A 6,000-nucleotide genomic window follows, 5' to 3' on the forward strand; every position below is an offset into this window, starting at 1 on the left:
GGCCCCCTTCACAATAGTTATGCCCAGCTACGGGCCCCCTTCACAATAGTTATGCCCAGCTACGGGCCCCCTTCACAATAGTTATGCCCAGCTACGGGCCCCCTTCACAATAGTTATGCCCAGCTACGGGCCCCCTTCACAATAGTTATGCCCAGCTACGGGCCCCCTTCACAATAGTTATGCCCAGCTACGGGCCCCCTTCACAATAGTTATGCCCAGCTGTGGGCCCCCTTCACAATAGTTATGCCCAGCTGTGGGCCCCCTTCACAATAGTTATGCCCAGCTGTGGGCCCCCTTCACAATAGTTATGCCCAGCTGTGGGCCCCCTTCACAATAGTTATGCCCAGCTGTGGGCCCCCTTCACAATAGTTATGCCCAGCTGTGGGCCCCCTTCACAATAGTTATGCCCAGCTGTGGGCCCCCTTCACAATAGTTATGCCCAGCTGTGGGCCCCCTTCACAATAGTTATGCCCAGCTGTGGGCCCCCTTCACAATAGTTATGCCCAGCTGTGGGCCCCCTTCACAATAGTTATGCCCAGCTGTGGGCCCCCTTCACAATAGTTATGCCCAGCTGTGGGCCCCCTTCACAATAGCTATGCCCAGCTGTGGGCCCCCTTCACAATAGTTATGCCCAGCTATGGGCCCCCTTCACAATAGTAATGCCCAGATGTGCCCCCTCCACCAGGGCTGGTTTTAGGCTACTTTCACCCTCGCATTTTGAGCGGATCAGTCATGGACGGATATGTTCAGATAATACAACCATCTGCATCCGTTCAGAACGGATCTGTTTGTCTTATCTTTAACATAGCCTAGATGGATTCTGTCTTGAACACCATTGAAAGTCAATGGAGGACGGATCTGTTTTCTATTGTGCCAGTTTGTGTCATAGAAAACGGAGCCGTCCCCATTGACTTACATTGTGTGCCAGGACGGATCCGTTTGGCTCAGTTTCATCAGACAGACACCAAAGTGTCAGTTTCCAAAGCGGAATGGAGACTAAATTGATGCAAACTGATGCATTCTGAGCGGATCCTTTTCCATTCAGAATGCATTAAAATGCAAACTGATCTGTTTTGGACGCTTGTGAGAGCCCTGAACGGATCTCAGAAACGGAAAGCCAAAACGCCAGTGTGAAAGTAGACTTAGACAAAATGTGGCCCTGGTCAAAATCAAAAGTGGGGCCGCAAATCTTGTAATAATGTACTAAAGTCTTTAACCACCTCAGCCCCCAGTGCTTAAACACCCTGAAAGACCAGGCCACTTTTTACACTTCTGACCTACACTACTTTCACCGTTTATTGCTCGGTCATGCAACTTACCACCCAAATGAATTTTACCTCCTTTTCTTCTCACTAATAGAGCTTTCATTTGGTGGTATTTCATTGCTGCTGACATTTTTACTTTTTTTGTTATTAATCGAAATTTAACGATTTTTTTGCAAAAAAATGACATTTTTCACTTTCAGTTGTAAAATTTTGCAAAAAAAACGACATCCATATAGAAATTTTGCTCTAAATTTATAGTTCTACATGTCTTTGATAAAAAAAAAATGTTTGGGTAAAAAAAAAATGGTTTGGGTAAAAGTTATAGCGTTTACAAACTATGGTACAAAAATGTGAATTTCCGCTTTTTGAAGCAGCTCTGACTTTCTGAGCACCTGTCATGTTTCCTGAGGTTCTACAATGCCCAGACAGTACAAACACCCCACAAATGACCCCATTTCTGAAAGTACACACCCTAAGGTATTCGCTGATGGGCATAGTGAGTTCATAGAACTTTTTATTTTTTGTCACAAGTTAGCGGAAAATGATGATTTTTTTTTTTTTTTTTTTTCTTACAAAGTCTCATATTCCACTAACTTGTGACAAAAAATAAAAAGTTCTATGAACTCACTATGCCCATCAGCGAATACCTTGGGGTCTCTTCTTTCCAAAATGGGGTCACTTGTGGGGTAGTTATACTGCCCTGGCATTCTAGGGGCCCAAATGTGTGGTAAAGAGTTTGAAATCAAATTCAGTAAAAAATGACGAGTGAAATCCGAAAGGTGCTCTTTGGAATATGGGCCCCTTTGCCCACCTAGGCTGCAAAAAAGTGTCACACATGTGGTATTGCCGTACTCAGGAGAAGTTGAGGAATGTGTTTTGGGGTGTCTTTTTACATATACCCATGCTGGGTGAGATAAATATCTTGGTCAAATGACAACTTTGTATAAAAAAATGGGAAAAGTTGTCTTTTGCCAAGATATTTCTCTCACCCAGCATGGGTATATATAAAATGACACCCCAAAACACATTCCCCACCTTCTCCTGAGTACGGAGATACCAGATGTGTGACACTTTTTTGCAGCCTAGGTGGGCAAAGGGGCCCATATTCCAAAGAGCACCTTTTGGATTTCACAGGTCATTTTTTACTGAATTTGATTTCAAACTCCTTACCACACATTTGGGCCCCTAGAATGCCAGGGCAGTATAACTACCCCACAAGTGACCCCATTTTGGAAAGAAGAGACCCCAAGGTATTCGCTGATGGGCATAGTGAGTTCATGGAAATTTTTTTTTTTTGTCACAAGTTAGTGGAATAGGAGACTTTGTATGAAAAAAAAAAAAAAAAAAAAAAATCATCATTTTCCACTAACTTGTGACAAAAAATAAAAAATTCTAGGAACTTGCCATGCCCCTCACGGAATACCTTGGGGTGTCTTCTTTCCAAAATGGGGTCACTTGTGGGGCAGTTATACTGCCCTGGCATTTTCCAGGGGCCCTAATGTCTGGTAAGTAGGTAAATGACCTGTGAAATCTGAAAGGTGCTCTTTGGAATGTGGGCCCCTTTGCCCAGCTAGGCTGCAAAAAAGTGTCACACATCTGGTATCTCCGTACTCAGAAGAAGGTAAGGAATGTGTTTTGGGGTGTCATTTTACATATACCCATGCTGGGTGAGAGAAATATCTTGGCAAAAGACAACTTTTCCCATTTTTTTTATACAAAGTTGGCATTTGACCAAGATATTTATCTCACCCAGCATGGGTATATGTAAAATGACACCCCAAAACATATTCCCCAACTTCTGCTGAATACGGAGATACCACATGTGTGACACTTTTTTGCAGCCTAGGTGGGCAAAGGGGCCCAAATTCCTTTTAGGAGGGCATTTTTAGACATTTGGATACCAGACTTCTTCTCACGCTTTGGGGCCCCTAAAATGCCAGGGCAGTATAAATACCCCACATGTGACCCCATTTTGGAAAGAAGACACCCCAAGGTATTCAATGAGGGGCATGGCGAGTTCATTGAAAAAAAAAAATTTTGGCACAAGTTAGCGGAAATTGATTTTTTGGATTTTGTTCTCACAAAGTCTCCCTTTCCGCTAACTTGGGACAAAAATTTCAATCTTTCATGGACTCAATATGCCCCTCAGCAAATACCTTGGGGTGTCTTCTTTCCAAAATGGTGTTATTTGTGGGGTGTTTGTACTGCCCTGGCATTTGAGGGTCTCCGCAATCATTACATGTATGCCCAGCATTAGGAGTTTCTGCTATTCTCCTTATATTGAGCATACGGGTAATGAGATTTTTTTTTTCCGTTCAGCCTCTGGGCTGAAAGAAAAAAATGAACGGCACAGATTTCTTCATTCGCATCGATCAATGTGGATGAAAAAATCTCTGCCAAAAAAAGAAAAAGGAGGGGAAAGGCGTCTGCCAGGACATAGGAGCTCCGCCCAACATCCATACCCACTTCAGCTCGTATGCCCTGGCAAACCAGATTTCTCCATTCACATCAATCGATGTGGATGAATAAATCATTGCCGGGATTTTTTTTTTTATATATACAAAGTGTTTGCCAAAGTATATGAACACCGCCACCTCCTCAGCTCATATGCCTCGGCAAACATATCTTTTACTGCAGAGGAGAAATCTCGTCTTGCAGCGCCGCATACACCGACTTGCGTGTAATCTGACAGCAGCACAATGCTTCTGTCCGAATGCACATCAGTGCTGCAGCTGGTCGATCGGTTGGTCCACCTGGAAGGTAAAAAAAACAAAACAAAAAAGAAAAAACCAGGCCGCAAAGCAATAACTTTATTAACTTTAGAACAGAACATATTAACTTTTTTAAACTTTTTTAACTTTTTTACTTACCGGTAATTTTTTTTTTGTTTAGTTTTTTTTACCTTTATAGAACAAACCTCTCCTTCCCCATGGGACAATGTGCAAAGCGCAAATCGCCCAAAGATGTGGCGAAGTACGTTATGCACTTTATCCCAGGTGAAAGGAGAGGTTTGCAGCAGCTGAGAGTAAAAGGGCCCTAATAGCCCTGTGTGCCTGTCCTGTGAGATGCAATCCCTATGCTAGGTGTACCTGTGTGTGGTACTTCCGGAAACACTCTCCATAGCATAGGGCAGGGTGGTCAGCACAGTCAGGACAGAAATAGCGGGTGTCACGCCTTATTCCACTCCTGCTACAGACACGACATCTTTTTCGGGGTGACGGTTGGGTTGAGGTACCAGGAACGACACTGGGGAAATGTCGCTCGTGTAGACGGCTAACTACACTGGGGGATGGGGCCACGGAACCTCCTGGGTAAAGGAGGTTCTCGATGATCTCTTCCTGGAATTTGAGGAAAGATCGTGTTCTCCCAGCCTTACTGTAGAGAACAAAACTATTGTACAGCGCCAATTGAATTAAATATACAGACACCTTCTTATACCAGCGTCTGGTTCTGCGGGAAACTAAATACGGAGACAACATCTGGTCATTGAAGTCCACCCCTCCCATGAGCGCATTATAGTCGTGGACACAGAGGGGCTTTTCAATGACACGGGTTGCTCGCTCAATTTGGATTGTCGTGTCTGCGTGAATGGAGGAGAGCATGTAAACGTCACGCTTGTCTCTCCATTTCACCGCGAGCAGTTCTTCGTTACACAAGGCAGCCCTCTGCCCCCTTGCAAGACGGGTGGTTACAAGCCGTTGGGGGAAGCCCACGCGACTAGTTCGCGCGGTGCCACAGGCGCAAATCCGTTCTAGAAACAAATGCCTAAAGAGGGCCACACTTGTGTAAAAATTGTCCACATAAAGATGGTACCCCTTGCCGAATAAGGGTGACACCAAGTCCCAGACTGTCTTCCCACTGCTCCCCAGGTAGTCAGGGCAACCGACCGGCTCCAGGGTCTGATCTTTTCCCTCATAGACACGAAATTTGTGGGTATAGCCTGTGGCCCTTTCACAGAGCTTATACAATTTGACCCCATACCGGGCACGCTTGCTTGGGATGTACTGTTTGAAGCCAAGGCGCCCGGTAAAATGTATTAGGGACTCGTCTACGCAGATGTTTTGCTCGGGGGTATACAAATCTGCAAATTTCTGGTTGAAATGGTCTATGAGGGGCCGAATTTTGTGGAGCCGGTCAAAAGCTGGGTGGCCTCTGGGACGGGAGGTGGTGTTGTCGCTAAAATGCAGGAAACGGAGGATGGCCTCAAATCGTGCCCTGGACATAGCAGCAGAGAACATGGGCATGTGATGAATCGGGTGCGTTGACCAATATGACCGCAATTCATGCTTTTTTGTCAGGCCCATGTTGAGGAGAAGGCCCAAAAAAATTTTAATTTCGGAAACTTGGACTGGTTTCCACCGGAAAGGCTGGGCATAAAAGCTTCCCGGGTTGGCGGATATAAATTGTGTGGCATACTGGTTGGTCTCTGCCACGACTAAGTCCAAGAGCTCCGCAGTCAAGAACAGCTCAAAAAATCCCAGGGCCGAACCGATTTGAGCCGTCTCAACCCGAACTCCAGACTGGGCGGTGAAAGGGGGAACTACAGGTGCGGCTGAAGTTGGTGACTGCCAATCAGGGTTTGCCAGCACCTCAGGGATTCTAGGGGCTCTACGGGCCTGTCTTTGCGGTGGCTGCGACGGGGTAACTAGTGCACGTGCCACCGTACCAGCTTCAACTGCCCTTCTGGTGCTCGCCACGTCACCATGTTGTACGGCAGTGCTGGTACTAGGTCCAG

The sequence above is a fragment of the Bufo bufo genome, chromosome 3, assembly GCF_905171765.1.
Source record: "Bufo bufo chromosome 3, aBufBuf1.1, whole genome shotgun sequence".
Lineage (NCBI taxonomy): Eukaryota > Metazoa > Chordata > Amphibia > Anura > Bufonidae > Bufo > Bufo bufo.